Genomic DNA, 17,737 nt, shown 5'->3' on the forward strand with positions numbered 1-17,737 from the left:
CTAAGTACAGTTTAAAGAAAATCTGCCGGAGGGTCACCTGCATACTTGCTTGAAAGGCATATAGCAGGGGTCCCATCCCAGCACCACAGATTCTGAATCCTTGATAGTGAAACGTAGGAATTCACATTTTAAATTAAACAACCCATTTATTTTTTTAAAAACTACTGCATTCATGTAAAAAAAAGCCTACTTTAGCACAAAGATATTCTTTTGCCTCTAATAAAATGCAATTAAATAAATTCTCTTTTCATTTTTACATTCTTTTAGAACTTCATAACTCCATCAAACTAGTGTTAGTGTGCACTTAGATCTGATGGTATTACATCTCATCTTCTTTCAATTAAAGGGGTTTGTGATTTGAAGATAAACATCATTTTGTTTTTGCCATTGTTAATACAGAAATTGTTTGGCAGGAAAAATGCGAGATGTACACAGGGGGAGAGGTGTGATGGCTAGCTTTGAGGAAAATGACTCTCGTCGTAGAAGGCCTAGAAAGCATGTGGAATTCATTTAGTCCTGACTTCGATCTCATGAATCTAGAAGTTGAGTTATCAGCAACAAGCACTTACAGAGTGGCTGGTTCCAAAATGTGCTTTGATGGGAGCATTAAGTCATAGTCTGACTTACCCAACCTTTCTGAGCTCCTGCGATTCAAAGGGCAGCTGATGTCAATATAAAATTGACATCAGAAACTCACAGTTCTCTTGACTCTGTTGGGAAATAGTGAGGTGTCTGAATTTTTGCTTGTACCTTTTTCTTGCATTAAAACAAAATGACTACTACAAGAGTTATATCTTTAAGATCAAAATGGCATGATTTTCAGGGAAGAAGCAGGATCAGAAAAGAGAATAATTAAAGCACTCATGTTTTAAGTGACTGTCGTGGACCCAATATTTTATATTCAGTATTTTGTTTAACCCTTACAACTCTGCAAAGAGGATACTAGGATCTCCATTTTATAAAGAAGGGAATGGAGGATCAGTGTGGGTACAGAAAAAACTGGAAGTCCCACAGAAAGCAAGTGGTAGAGCCAGAACTGAACCAGTTCTGCCTTCTGAGTCCACCGCACAGTGAGGCCTCCTAACCAAGATGGGTTTTACAAATATGCCTGGACTCTGCTTGTTTGTACACAGGTCTGAGAGTATATTGTTTATTTCCTGCTCTCTGTCCGGAATTATACTGCCTGGATATAAAAGAACTTAGATGTAATCACAAGGGTTGAGTTCCAGGGAAGTTAGCATAGTGGGTTTGTACAAAAGATCAGCCAACCCTCTGTGTCAGGCACTGGAGAGCACAATAAACATCTCTGACATTCAACTACTTAGCCTGATTCTACACTAATAATTCCCTATGGTCCCCACTAATCAAAGGAACCCTGGTAGAGAGAAGGCTTTCTAAGTCAATGAGGTTCAATTTCCCAGTTGAATCCTCTCTCTATATCATGAGGCCAGATAAATCCTTGGATATAAGTCAGCAGCACTACCTCGAAACATAGAGCACTAGAGTCAGGCAACAAGGTGTAACCTAATACCTCTTATTTTTCATTGAACACATTCAACCAAAGGCTTTGGGACAGGAAGTGAGTACATGCTTTGGGTAACAAGTGTATTGATAAGATAGTCCTCAGATATGTAAATCCTGAACTGCTCTTCTCTACTCTGTCTTAGAGTCTGGCATTGGTTACTATACAAAGACATGCCTCTTGTCTCTCAGGGGCCAATCAAGAGAAATGGAATGAACCAGCACTGTCTGACTCCCTTTAGAGAAGATGTGGCAAGAAATACCTTCTTTAGGCCACAGGTAGTTCCAAACATTTCATTAGCAAATATCACTTCTCTTGGTTTCCCTCATAAAACAAAAAAAGTCTACCAAACTGCACTTAATAAATGAGTTTTCAGTTCCCTATGACTAAGGTATGACAGCCAATCAGAGTTTCTGAGCAGAACCAAAGAAATATGCTTTGTTGATCTAGTTTTTACCAGAGTAAAGATCTGTTTCTATAAATAGCCTTCATGCCTGGAAACAAACATATTTTCTATTGGTTTCCTTGGAAAAGAGGTGTGACTATCCACCCCTAACATCCCCATCACCACCTATTATCTATCTCAAAGATACAGGGAAAACAAGACAAGATAATGAATTCTTGTGTTTCCTAGTTTTCCTCAGTTAGGACATTTTATGTAGTTTTTACTATTTTTCAATGAGTTCTGGGGGCTTTTTTCTTCAGGAAGGTAATACACAATACAACATGATGTCCTGGCTTAGATTCTGTGATAGACTAAGAGTATGAGTTGATAAACTGATGAAGTCCAAATAGAGTTCATAGTTTAGTCAATGGTAATGTACAAGTGCTAACATTTTAATTTTAACAATTGTATCAGATCTGTATAATATATTAACAGTAAGAGAAACTGAATGAGGCTATTTGGGAACTCTATTTGCAACTTTTCTGTAAATCTAAAATGATCCCAATATACAAAGATTTTTTAATACATAGTTATTTTGATGTAGTTACATTTGTTTATTTTTTCTTTTGTTTCCCTTGCCTTGGCAGATATATTTGATAAAATATTCTTCAAGCAATGTCTGAGACTTTGCTGCTTATATTTTCTTATGCAATTTTTGTGGCTTTGGGTCTAACATTTAAGTCTTTGATCCATTTTGAATTTATTCTTGTGTGTTGTGTAAGAAGGTGGTCTAGTTTCATTTTCCTGCATGTATCTGTCCAATTTCCCCATTTGTAGGATAAACTACCATTTATTGGTAGTTTACACCAATTTGCTGAACACCACTTATTGAATAAATTATCTTTAGCCCATGGTATGTGCTTGCTTCTCCTGTTGAGTATTAAATGATTATTAAGATGTGGATTTATTTCTGGCCTCTCTATTCTGTTCCACTGATCTATGTGTCTGTTTTTATTCCAGTACCATGCTGTTTTGATTGCTATTGCCTTGTAGTACAGTTTGATATTAGGTAGTGTTATTCCTCCAACTTCGTTCTTCTTTCTCAAGATTGCTGTTGCTATGTGGGGCCTTTTGTGGTTCCATATAAATTTTTGTAATATTTGTTCTAGTTCTGTGAAATACACCATTGGAATCTTGATAGGAATTGCATTGAATCTATAGATTGCTTTGGGTAGTACGGACATTTTAATGATGTTAATTCTTCCTATCTGTGAACATGTTACATGCTCCCACTGATTTGTGTCTTCTTCAGTTTCTTCAGTGTCTTATAATTTTCCAGGTAGAAGTCTTTTACATACTTGGTTAGGTTTATTCTTAGGTATTTTATTCTTTTTGTAGTAATTGCAAATGGGATTGTTTTCTTAATGTCCTTTTCTGTTAGTATTTGCACAGCAAAGGAAATCATCAACAAAATAAAAAGACAACCCACAGAATGGGAGAACTATTTACCAACAAATCTGATAAGGGGTTACTATCCAAAATTTATAAAGAACTTACAAAACTCAACATAAAAAAAACCAACCCAATTAAATAATGGGCAAAGGACCTGAAGAGACACTTATCCAAAGAGGACATACAGATGGCCAACAGACATATGAAAAGATTCTCCACATCACTAATCATCATCGGAGGAGTGCAAATTAAAGCCATAATGAGATATGATCTCACACCTGTTAGAATGGCTGTCATCAATAAATCAACAAATAACAAGTGCTGCCAAGGATGTGGACAAAGGGGAATTCTTTTGCACTGTTGGTGGAATACAGATTGGTGCAGCCACTGTGGAAAGCACTATGGAGTTACCTCAAAAAATTAAAAATGGATCTGCCTTTCAACCCAGTTATCCTACTTCTGGGAATATATCCAAATGAAACCAAAACTCTAATTTGAATGAACATAAGAAACCATATATTCATTGCAGTATTATTTACAATCACCAAGATATGGAAGAGGCTCAAGTGTCCATCAGTGGATGAGTGGATAATACAATTATTGGACATTTACACAGAATATTGCTCAGCTGTAAAAAAGAAGAAAATTTTACCCTTTGCAACAATATGGATGGACTTAGAGAACATTATGCTAAGTGAAATAAGCCAGTGAGAGAAAGAAAAATACCATATGATTTCACTCATATGTGGAATCTAACAAACTGAACTAACAAAGAAAATAGGGACAGACTCATAGATGAAGAGCAGATGACAGCTAGTGGTGGGGGAGGTTAGGGGTAGAGGGATTGAGCAAAAAGGAGAAAGGACTCATGGACATGGAAAACAGTGTGGTGACTGCTGGGGGGAGGGGAATATAAGGGAACTAAATGGTGATGGAAAAATATATAATAAAGATTAAATTTAAAAATAAAATGAAATACATAGTATAAAAAATTTTAAAAATACAGATAAGTAGAAATATGAAGAGGTAATAACTCAAAGACAACTTGCCATAATTTTGTCATTTCTATTCTTTTTCTGTGAAAAGTTATTTTTAATTCATCCTACACATATCCCCAAATATGTTCTCTACTTAATAGTTTATGGTGATCATATTTGCATGTCAAAGATTAATTTATCACACTTACCCTTTCAATATTCAAAGTGACCAAATATATATTATAAAATGTTTATATCATATTGCATTACACAGATTTATCTTAAATAATTAGAACATTAAACATTTATAGAATTTTTGTTATTTATTTTGTATTTTAATATAATTTTTTTCTTATTTAAAAATGTACTGTTAAAATATTTCAGGGACCAACTTCTTATTTATAGTCATAATCACTATATTAATAAACATTCTCATAAAATTATCAGTTGGGTCAACATGTAGGTTCATTTTGAAAGGAAAAATATATTCTTTCCCAGATTGAGTATCATTATTTTAACATAATTTTAAAATGCTCTTTACTTCAACAAGCAAGAATTTGTATATCAACAAGCAAAAATGCTCTTTACTTCAACAAGCAAGAATTTGTATATCATGTCTACAACTTAAATTTCTTGAAAATATAGTGAGGTTAGACATATGTTAGTAGGTTTAGTGTCTATTTGCATTTCTTCTGAATTTTCTGGCTTAATCTTTTCACATTGAAATACTGAAATAGTTATCACATTGATTTTTGATTTGTAAGGGTTAACATGATATATGGATATTATGTTAAGTACAGTATATACTATAAAGCATGTATATCTATAGATCATGTGTTAGACTCTATCTATATATCATTTTAGTTACTTGTCTAACACATATGTGACAAATATTTTCCATGCGATATTTGCATTTTTATTTCTTTATGGTTGTTTTGACATGTATAAGTTGTTTTTGTCTAAGCAAATTCATTTTCTTCTTTCTACCTTTATCATGCTTTTAAAAATCCCAAGCCATATTAAACATATATTCACATACATATATGCATATGCATGCTTTTTTTCTGGTTGCACTTTATGAGAATTTCTTTCCATGCATGTCTCAAATTCTCCCATCTGGACCTCAGTCAAATGTGTAAGTGATAGGGACCTCCCAAAGGGGCATCCCAAAGAGATAATCCAGCTTCATCTGCAATATCACCATTTGAAATATTATGTTTTGTCTGTTTCTCAGCTCTTTATTATATTTCCACTGACATATCTGTCGAAGTAAATATTATAGGTTGATAGGCTTTAATACCTTCTAGCACTACTTTCTATACTTCATTCTTTGTTGAAATCTGAGTCCCTCCTACATACTTTTTAAGATCCTCAGTGAGGATAAGAAGCATTTTATCAAATTTCAACAAAATCTAATGGAATTTTTATGAAAATTGAATTAAATGACTGTATCAATAAGATCGGTCTGGGTATCTTATAACTCGCCTCTTCCTCTCTAAGGTGGCAAGAGAAATCTCTAACCCATTGTTTGTAAAATCTGTACTGATGGCCTGAGTAAAATTACATATTTTCTTCATATAATTCCTAACCAACTTTAAAATATATTCTTATTGACACAGATTGTATTTTTGCCCATTTTGTTCTTAACTACTTCTACTCTTGTCCTCACATAGTCTTCTCTCAACACAGCAGCAAGAATAATCTTTTGTAAAGAAAAATCAAATTGCGGTACTGGGAGCAACCATGCTCAAACCTTACTACAGATTGGAGTCACTAGGAACATTTTAAAATACCAGTGTTCGGGTCTATTCTGAAACAGCCAGATCAGAATCTCTGAGTGTGGGCAAGGGCACCATTATTTTTAAAAGCTCTTCCACATTCTACCATGTACAGAGAACCACTGTCCCCAAGTACAAATCAAAATCTTTTACCCAGAGATCTTCTTAAACTTTAATATGTAGAAGAATTGTCTGGGGACCTTGTTAAAGTGTAGATTGTGACTCAGTAGGTCAAGGGGAGACCTGAAATTTTACATTTCTGAGGAGCTCTCGGTGGAGGCTGTTGGTGCTGCTCTGGACATAGCCCCTTCCCTGGCCCCATCCCTGCTTCCACTCCTGCTCTGCAGTGGCACAGTCCCCTGTGGCCTGGATCCCTGTTCTGTCTCCCTTCCCCTACTGCTCTCCTCTGTACTCACTGTACTTCACAGCCTCTCACCACCCGCTAGAAAGCCAGCCACAAGCACACCTCTCTCCAGCTTTAGCATTTGTACTGCTTCTTCCCCCTTTCCTCACCTTCCCTTCCTCTAGCTGCTGCTGGTCACCCAGCACCACTGAGGAGGTCAGTGGATCCCAGGCTATTTCCACTCCTGCCCTCAGTAATCGGTACACCAGTTATTCTTAGTGCTTAGTGTCCTCTAATATATATGTGTCTGTGTGTGTGTAAATATATTAGTGAATTCAACTGTCTTTCTCATCTATCTTACCTCTGCCAAAATGTAGTACCTGTGTTATAATGATTTAGTAAAATAAACAGATCAAGTGGCATGGACATTGTGTCTTTCTTATGTTTTTAAAGAAGTCATAAGATTTCCTGGACCCAACACTCTCTGGACCATTTTTAGTTTCTTCTATGAATCAAAGCTCTTTTCCTTGCCTGTGTGTGTAGTGCCTGCATCTCCTCAGATCAACAGAAGGCAGGTGGGTTGACAGAGATTCCAAGTCCAAGCTCAGTGTCTAGCCAGCTCGTGCACGGGGCACCTCTGCTACCTGTAAGCTTGTACAGCACTTAGATTCTGAGAAGTTGGAACTAGGGTTCCTCACAGCTCTGTCCTTTTGCAAAGTCCACTCTCTGTGATGTCTTTTCTTCTTTGAGACTGCCTTTAACATTTGCTTTTATCGAATATTTTATGCCCATAAACTTGGGATGACAAAGAGAAAATATCGAGATTTACTGAGATTTCCATACTCTGCTAAGGCGCTGTCTTAATTAGTAGCATCTGTTTGATATACATGCTAAAGGGTGTATCCCAAAGCCTTACTATAGGTCTTTTTTTTTCGTGGTTTCCAGCAATGTTCTGCTTTAAGGTTATTTTACCATAACTAAATTTGCTAGCACTGCCAATCATATTCTTACTTTATATGTTCAGTTGTACTAGTATCATATTTTAATTGTCTAGCAAACTTGAAACACCATACACAGGAATAAGCTCATAATGAATTAAAAACTTAAGTGCTGGACTCAAAACCATAAACATCCTAGAAGAAAACATAGGCAGTAAAATCTCAGACTTTTTCTCATAGCAATATTTTTTTCTGATATATCTCCTTGAGCAAGGGAAACAACAGCAACAAAAAAACATAAACATAAACAACAAACTAAAAATGTTTTGCACAGCAAAGGAAACCATTAGCAAAATGAAAAGACAATCTATTGAATGGGAGAACACTTTTGCCAATTATACATCTGATAAAATAATAATATCCAAAATTGATAAAGGCCTATTGTGTTTCAAACAATAATATTAGGGAAACAAAGAATCAATAGGGTTCAATAAATTTTCTTTATAGCTAACTAGTACAGTTGAATAGTATATTCACAGATAAGTACATCCCATCTGTGAATTTTAACCATAAGCATAAATATTTACAGTTGCTATCTAACCTTAAACATGGAGAAAACAATTGTCACTTCAGTCTGACAGGGAAAGCAAAAATCACCAGCAGGTTAACCTAACACTCACTACTGCTCCTTTCTCTTACTTGACTGAGAGGTCTGCTTCTCATAACCCACACGTCTGGGTTGTGAGCATCAAATTCACAGAGACAGGTTCTGTATAAGTTTCACCACAGTGCTTCTCTTGAAGCCCATGACATAGAAGAATTTAGACATTCTCTCTTCCTCTCTCAAGATTCACACTGCCCAACCCTCTCCCCTGGGCCAACCAGCCAGGTACTTTCTCTCTCCATCAAAAGATCTGTAAACATTGAGTCAACTGTATGGCTAACTTTCTTTACATGTTGTTTTATTATTTTTTAACCAGGAAAAAGTAAAAGCACATTTTAAACCAGTGGTGGCAGACCAGAATTAATGAAAAACTAAAGAAGAAAAAATTAGGGTATGAGAAAATCTGCAGAGACAAACAACCCCAGACAGAGTAGAGCTGAAGGGCAAAGATGTTACTAGGAATTACAAACAGGGGTAAGGAGCATTTTACAGTGAGTCTTATGAAACACTTTATAATTCATTTCAATTGCCTCTAATTTTAGATAAATAGCCAATATGAGATTCATGGTATTTTGGTCAGAACATTGCATAGGAATTAAGTCCAATGAATCTGGACCTGTTCCATCCTTGATTCAGGAAATGATTGAAGATATGTACACCACCCCCACCCCCACACACATATTTGATGACATAACTGCCATAATAATATAACATCTTGTGCCAAATTAATAAAAACATTTATTCTGGTCCACTAGGTGTTTGGAAAACAGGTATGCATGATAGGTGTTGCAGGGACCTGTGGCTCAAGATAAGAATAGACAGCAGTAAAGCAAATGTTTCTACCAACTGGCAGTAAAAGACCAGTGTCTGATTTGTAGCCCACTCCTCTAATATTAATCTTCAAAGATGGAGAGTTACTCAACCCCTTGACATTTCACAAGACCTTCTCAGGATTAACACATTAGGTCACATCTCATGGCATTGTTTTTGAACAGCAAATAGTTTTGGTTTTCAAATAATAATTTCCTAAAAGTCAGCCTAGTAAATTGGGGAAAAGAGGTGAAAGTTGGATCAATGTGTTTTTTGAAGTCATCACTTCCTATTGCCTCCCCAGTGAACCATGTAGAGAACATCAAGGCTGTTTAGGTTGGTTGGGCTGGGTCAACACCCTGCCACATCCTGTGAGGTAAAAAAAAAAAGAGAGAGAAAGAGAGACAACCCAACCAGCTGATAAGGAATTCATTAGAGCCAGTCCCCCAAAGAAAACTGTGTAACAAGAATAGAAAGTCTTGTGTGGTCCTGGCTATGGGGGAATTGAGAAATTGATATACCTGGGTTGAATCCTAAGTCTGCAATAAAGGTCTTTGTGTTTTTCAGTGTGTGCTCACCACCACCACACTCAGAGCCTGTCTGCCCATCTTGTTACAGTGGCCTGGAGGAAACCTTACGCTCTGTAGAATCATTCAACTATTAGCCCTAGCTATTCATTAGATGCAATCAGGTCAAATCGATAAAGTCTTACTAATTCTAAATGTGTATTTGCCATGTAGACAAATCTGAATTTTAATAAACAATAATTCCTCCACCCAAAATAGGAATTTCTAATCATTAAATTTCAAGGATTTGTGTAGATTTGGGGGAAAATTAGCCTTCTAAAAAGAGGTCAGCATTCCACATAATTTCACTTATATGTGGAATAAAAAATAAACAAATAAGCTCATAGATACAGAGAATATTTGATGGCTGCCAGACAAGAAGAGGGTTAGGGGGATAGGTTAAAAAGGGGAAGGGATGAAGAAGCACAGATTGGTAGTTACCGAGTGGTCACAGGGATGTAAAGTGCAGCACAGGGAATATAGCCACTCACACTGTAATAACCATGTATCATGGTATCATGGGTATCATGGGTAGTAGATTTATTGAGGTGATCACTTCATAAGACACATAAAAGCCTAATAATACATTGTACACCTGAAACTAATATAATAATGTATGTCAATGGTAATTTAACATAAAAATGAATTTTAAAAAGAGATTGGCCAACTTTTCTATGAGGGGCCAAACAGTAAATAATTTAGGCTTTATAGTCTATTGTGGTCTCTATTGCAGCTACTGTGCTCTTCATTGTCACTGGACAGGGCCAGAAACAATGTGTGAATACATGAGTGTGGCTGTGCTCCAGAAAACTTTATTTGTGGACACTGAATTTAAATTTCACATAATATGTGCATGTCGCAAAAGATTCTTCTGCTTCTTAAGACCATTTAAAAATGTAAAACTCATTCTGACCTCATGTGGCTGCACATAACCATGTGGCAGGCAGGGTTTGCCCAACAGACCAGGACAGGCTGACCCATGCTCTAGGACTCACAGGTGTTGCATTTACAGCTGACACCCACTCAGACAAACACGGTCTCTTCACGCAACTTTCAGTACAAGCCAAAAATGGGTGCGGGGTGGGGAGAACAGAGAAAGAAAGAATAGAGAAAAGGGAAAAGAGAGAGGAGGAAAGAGAGAAAGAGAAAAAAGAAAAGAAGGAAGGAAGGAGGGAGGAAGGAAAGAGAGAAGAGAGGAAGTGGAAGAAAAGGATGGGAGGAGAAGAGAAGAAAATGGAAGGGAAGGGAAGGGAAGAAGAAAAACTCCAGAGAGCAAGAAATTTTTTCACACTTCTCCTCAGCCAAGGAACAAGTCATAATCTTGGCCATGGGAACTTGTTCTAGTTTGGATCACTAGTTGCACTTCTTTGATAATCTGGTAGATAAATCTAATCTACTCATCTTTTCCAGCCTTTGTGTCTGAAACTTGCACTATGTTTGCAATTCCAATTGAAATGCTCACTGCCCACTGAGAGCTGCTGGCCAATTCATCTAGCCATACGAGAGTGAACCTGATGAATCTCAGCCTTGTTAATCCTCTAATTTATGAAACTGTACCAAAATTTAAATGAGAGAATTATATAAAAATTCCTAAAAGAGTTGAGTTACTGAATGAATGTGTACCATCATTATTGTACTGTTGAAGGTATAGATAAATGTCTGATACTTTACAACAAAGGGTATAATAAAAGTAAAATTTGTGTAACCAGAAAATTAGAGTACTGAATATTTTCAGGTTGACTGTTGCCAAGCTAGCTGATAAGCAGGTGAAACTTCCACTTTTTAAAACAGTACTAATGTTATTAATGGTGTTTCCCAAAATGGAAAAGTAAATTACACAGAGCCATATTGGTGGGTCATTTCATGAGACATGCAGAGGAGGGAAGAAATATTAATGCCTGCCAATTGCTTTGGATTTTTATCAAAATTGGCAACAAATTCTTATTTGGATAGAAAGAAGATATAACGTCAAGTTAGCTTAGTGGTTTTAAAGAGAATAAGAGCAAAGACAATGCTGTTTATTTTTCTGAAATCTTAACAACTAATTTGGCTCTTGGTTTGGATTAGAAAAAAAAGTACTAGTTAAACACAAGGTAGTTCAGATCAGTGAGTCATAGGACATTCTGCAGTACCGGGAAGTGTAATCTTCTGCTGTGCTGAGCAGCGATGGCATTTTACTGAGATGCATATGTGTGCTTTGCCACACAGAAGCGAGTTCAAGTGCGCCCATCATAATTTTGAGGAGTTTTGAGATTTTAGTTCTTCTGGTCTGTTTTTCCTTTATTCTTACAGCACATGTAAATTTTATAGGATAAAAAATGAACTTTATGGAAAAGCCAGTTTACTTGGTTACCAAAATTCGTAGCCTCTTCCCAGAGCCATGTCCAAGCTAGAAACACAGGTCAGTGGAGGAGCCAAGACCTTGAACAACTTGCAACACATCTTGGATACAAGCACCTCAGTTCAAAGAATGGTAATGGTTAAGCATACCATTTGGGAAGGAAAGCAGTCACGTTTTTGCTAAAAGTTATGAAACCAAATAAAGCATCTAGTAAAACAGCACTACACAGTGGCTCTAATTTTCTAGCATACATACTATATTCCTTCAGGAATAAAAACACATTCATTCAGCACTACAACCTAATATCAAAAACAAGAAAAATGTGCCCTGGCCAGGTGCTTGATTGGAGCACTGTCCCGTGCACCAAAAGGTTGTGGGTTGGATTTCAGTCAGGGTTCATACCTAGGTCGTGAATTCGATCCCCAGTCGGGACATGTACAAGAGGCAACCATTGATGTTTCTCTCTCACATTGATGTTTCTCTCTCTAAAAATTAATGAACATATCCTTGGGTGAGGATTTAAAAAATAGATAAAAATGTGAGTGGTTACACCTGTCTGACCACAACCTCCATTTTTACCCATGGCGTGTAAAGAGCTGGGAAGTTGTTGCTCCTATTCTTACAAAAAATTAAAAGGTGAACTAACTGAAAACCAGTCTTTTCTTTGACACATAAGACAAGTTTTGTGGCAAACTGCCGCCATAAAATCTGAAGAGATAGGTGAGTGCAGGAAATTCTGTCTGATATCTATCTGCCTACCCTGAGCAGAAGCTTCTGGAGGCAGACACTTGTAGGAATATTTAAATGACAACTTTGATGATTTCCTGGAAGCTGAATGTAGGCTAGCATTCAGCACATGGAAGCTAGCCTACATTGGAAGCCACAGTCTTGTGGGGTTGCCACACTTTCCTGGGCTTTATTTTCAAGAAGCACACAAGGTTCTCATTGTGAACATCCAAAAAAGACAGCTCTGTTGTGTGTCAGGAAAGAATTATATTGTGAAATATACCCAGGACCTGCTCTCTAGAATAAAAGACTTAACCAGAGTCTTATCCCAGGGCAACCAGGACAGATCCATTGCTCCAGGGGGAGAGGAGCAGACAGGTTCTAAGACAGTTTTCCACAACTGCTCAGAAATAGAAAGCGATCTCGTGCATCCAGGCACAGGACCATCTGGAGAGGGCCGCCTGCCGTCCAGAGTACAGAGAGTCCGGAGTACAAAGAGTTCACAAACATGCCTTTACCCTCCTCCTGCCCCATTAAGTGTCCTTGCTATGAACACTTTGCATTAGTGTACTGCATTTGTTACAACTGATGAACCAATGTTGTTACCATGCTACCAGCTGAAGCCCATAGTTTACATTAGGGTTCGCTTTTTCTGTTGTGTAGTTCTGGGAGCTTTGACAACTGCATGATTTGCATATGCACAACCACATTATCACACAGACTAGTGTCACAGCCCCCCCAATCCCCTGTGCACACCTGCTCTTCCCTCCCTCTCTCCTCTTGAGCCTCTGGAAGCCACTGATGGCTTTCCTGCTGCTTTGTCTGATATTACTGTATCTACTCTTGCTCTCCTTTGATTACTGGTAGCATGGTATATCTTCCTCCATTCCTTTAGTTTTCAAATAATTATGTCTTTAAAATAGGTTTATTGTACACAATACGCCCTTGGTTTTTTTTTACTTATTATAACAATCTCTGTCCTTTATACATATAAAACTGTGACATTTGAAATGATTTTTTAAATATATTTGGATAATATCTCTTATTTGTTACTGCTTTCTGTTCATTGTCTTTTTTAAAAAATTTGCTTATTTTTACAGAGGAGGAAGGGAGGGAGAAAGACAGGGAGAGAAACGTCAATATGAAAGAGAAACATGGATGGGTTGCCTCTTGGACACATCCTGAGTGGGGCCTTTCCCGTTTTGGGCTGACCCCCAACCCACTGAGCCATGCCAGTGAGGGCCATTGTCTTCTTTTTTTATTTTTATTTTTGTCTTCCTCTCTTATTTGCTTTCTCTGGTTTTAGTTGTGCATTACAAAATGGTTCCATTTTGTCTCCTCTCTTAGCATGTCAATTATATACTTTTTAAAAATGTTTGAGTAGTTACCCTTCAGTTTGCAATATAGGTCTACTTTCAAATAACATTGTTCTCATAGTGGGCTGTACAAATACCTTATAACAGTATTCCCACTTCCTCCTTTCCATCTCTTACAACACTACTGTCATTCATATCACTTTCCCATAAGCTATAATTATACATGGTTGCTATAAGTATTTTGAGCGAACTCTTATCTGCTGAATCAATTTAAAATAAGTACAATAAAAACATTTCATTTGACCTTCATTTATTTCTTCTCTGATGCTCTTTTTTTGTGTTTTGGGATTCTAAGCTGTACCATTTTCTTTCTCTCTGAAGAAAACTTTAAAAATCCCTGTCAGACGGGTCTATTTATGCACTATTTTCTCAAACTTTGTCTGAGACAGTATTTGTTCCCCCATCTTTTCTGAAGGATAATTTCACAGAACATAGTTTTCTAGGTGGTGGGTTATTTTCTTTCAACACCAGAAACATTTTACTCCACTAGTTTTTTGCCTGCGTGGCTTCTGAACAGAAATCCAATGTAATTCTTATTCTTGTTCTCCTGTAGGTAAGGCTTCTTTCCAGATTTTCTCTGTGTCTTTGACTTTCTTATGGTACACCTAGGTGCAGTGTGCCTACCATGTGCACGAATCTTTTTTTTTTTCAATTGGAGAACAGGCGGTCCTTTAACAAAGGCTGGTAGAACAATTGGACATCCATATGCAAAATTTTTTAACAATTTATGGACAAAGATCTTATACTTTTCACAAAAATTAACTCAAATGGGTCACAGACCTAAGTGTAAAATTCAAAACTATAATCCTTTTAGAGATAAACATAGAAGAAAATATATGTGTCCCTGAGTTGTGTTACATTTTAGGTGTAATAGAAAACAGGATTCATGAAAGAAAAAATTAATAACTTACTTTATTAAAATTAAAATTATTTGCTATATGAAATATAATGTTAACAGAATGAAAATACAAACCACCAATTGGGAAAAATATTTTCAAAAGATATATATGATAAAGTACTTGCAGCTAAAATACACAGGAAAAAAATAACCATGAGAAAATTTTTAAAGAACCAATTAAAAGGTGAACAAAAGATCTGAAATGCCACTTCACCACATTAAATATACAGACGTGTATTAAAGATGGTGAATATCATTTTCCATTAGGAAATACAAATTAAAACAACACATCTATTAGAATGGCTAAACTTGTAAAATAATAAAAATACCAATTTCTGGCAAAATGTAGAGCAACAGGAACTCTCATTCACTGCTGGTGGGCATACAAAATGGTACGGCCAATTTGGAAGTCAGTTTGGTAGCTTTTTTTTTTACAAAGCAAAACATAGTCTAACCATATAATCCAGGAATTGCCCTCAAAGATATTTACCCAACTGATTAAAAAAAAAACTTATGCCCACACACAAACCTCCACATGAATATTTACAGCAGCCTTTATTCATAATTGCCTTAAATTAGTAGCAACTAATGTGCTATTCAGTAGGTAAATGGATAAACTGTAGAAAACCTAAAGGGTTTGTCCAGAAGTTATCCAGCCATATAATATGAAAAATAGAGACATTCATTGAAGAAGATACAAGAAACATTATATATAAGACAATGATGCCTCGGTCCCTTTCAAAGTATGCACCCTGGGACCTCACACAGTTCTCCCCATCACTATCAACTTCCCAGTGTTATTTTCCTGATTCTCATCAATGGTCTGAAATCTCTTCCCTTTCTAAGACAATTTTAGTTTTTGGAAAAGCCAGAAGTTGCAGGGCACCATATCTGGGCTGTAGGAGGGCTGAGTCACCTGAGTGATCTGAGTTTTCACCCCAAAACTCTGCACAAGACATGATGCATGAGTGGGCATGTTGTGATGATGAAGCTGCCCATCACCAGTTGCTCAGAGCTGTGACCTTCTGAATCATCTGTATTGTTTCCGCAAGGAATGTTCAAGTTTCATGCAAAATCTGATGCAGGTTCGTAGCTCTATTTGCTCAGTCATTTTGAATGCAATACACATTCTCACTCAACAGTTTCTACCACCCGCACTGACTAGTATAGTGAAGTCATCCTTGCTCACATATGTGCATTCCAGTCCACTCTCCTTGACTACCAGGTTATATTCATGTCTCACTCACAAACCACTCTTGTTATATTACCAATGGCTGGACTTTTTCTGGAGACACCTTGTCATGTACAATGGAATACTACCCAGTAATAGAAAATGAAATATGTGTTTTAAAATGTAGGTTTTGTTATTATTCAGGTACGGCAAGGCCAATAGATTAGGAGACAGTTGCCTTTGAATAGATAACTTGTTATACAGATCTCAAGAGGAGGGTCATGGCCCACCATGGGGCAGGGTGGTTCACAGGGAATCACAAGGGTCAGTCAGGAGCCAGAGAGAGTGAGGGGACCATGTGGACAAGAGCCATTATTGTACTTTTCCAAAGAAGGATGAACAAGGCAGGGAAAGTAGACTAAGTCAGTTTAGGATTGGCTAGTTTAAATAATTCTGGCTCACTCTAGGGTGTCAGGCTGTCCCTAGTTGCCTGGAGCTGGGTCTAAGAGATTGGGGCAAGGAGAGAGAGGCCTTAACTGTGAGAAGTCATCGAGAAAGGCAGGTAAGAGTATGGCCTCTATATTAGCACCTTTGCATGTGAAAGGTGAGTTCATAGGTGAACTTCCGGCAACCTGCAGTCTGTTAGAAATTGCCTAACTTTGCAGGGACCATCCCTCCACCATATCAGCAAGGCCTCATGGTGTCAAAGCATCAAATACGGAAACTAGGAGGTGTGGCTGTTACACTAGGAAACCCTGCAAGATCATGGATGATTCCTAAATTCCTATGCTACATGCAAGAAATCAGTCTAAAAAGACCGTAGTGTTTAATTTTTATGACATTCTGAGAAAGGCAAACTGCAGAGGTGGTTAACACATCTGAGGTTGCCAGAAGTTCATGAATAGGTGAAGCACAGAACTTTTTCAAGGCAGTGAAACCATTCTATCTGATACCACAGTTATGGCTAAACAACACTACATTTTGTCAAAATCCAATTAACTTTATAGCCCAAAGAGTAAACCTTAATACATGTACCTGCTTTAATTATTTCAGATGTTGAAGAATCCTGGGATGGAATGCAGACTGTGACAAGAGAATCTATCTGTATTACAAACGTATAAAATAAGTTCGTTGAAGAAATTGGGAAGAAGTATTAAACCTACATAACTATAAGACTAAAGTTAATAAAGTGTCCATAAGCACTGCACTTTACTTAATAAAACTGTGTCCCATGGAAATACATGATCACAATTCTGAAAACACGATATGTGTATTATTCTGCTCAGGCTGCCATAACAAAATACCACAGACTGGGTGGCTTATACAAGAGCAAGTTATTTTTTCACACTTCTGGAGATTGGGTCAAAGATCAAGATGTCCTCAGTGTTGGTGTCTGGTGAGGTCTCTCTGCCATCTCCTTGTGTCCTCACACGACTTCTCTGTGTGTGCAAAGAGAGAAAGAGAGAGAGTCCTATTGGATCAGGATCCAACCTTATGATTTTATTTAACTTTATTTATCTCTTTAAAGTTTTTATCTTCATATACAGTCACATTAGGAGTTAGAGCTTCCATATATAAACTTTGAGGGGACAAAAACATTCAGTCCATAACACATACAAGCTTGAATGAAATAATTAGGTAAATGCATGGCAGATAATGGAAGTCAGCTTTCTTACACTTGGAGTGGGAGTTTAAGAAAAGAAAAAGAAGTAGGGTGAAATTATCTATTTGATAATAGACTAGAGTTCATTAGTATAAACTCATATCTAGCTTAATATAGCTTTAGATGG

The sequence above is a fragment of the Sturnira hondurensis genome, unplaced genomic scaffold (assembly GCF_014824575.4).
Source record: "Sturnira hondurensis isolate 20B ecotype Veracruz unplaced genomic scaffold, ASM1482457v3 Scaffold0020119, whole genome shotgun sequence".
Lineage (NCBI taxonomy): Eukaryota > Metazoa > Chordata > Mammalia > Chiroptera > Phyllostomidae > Sturnira > Sturnira hondurensis.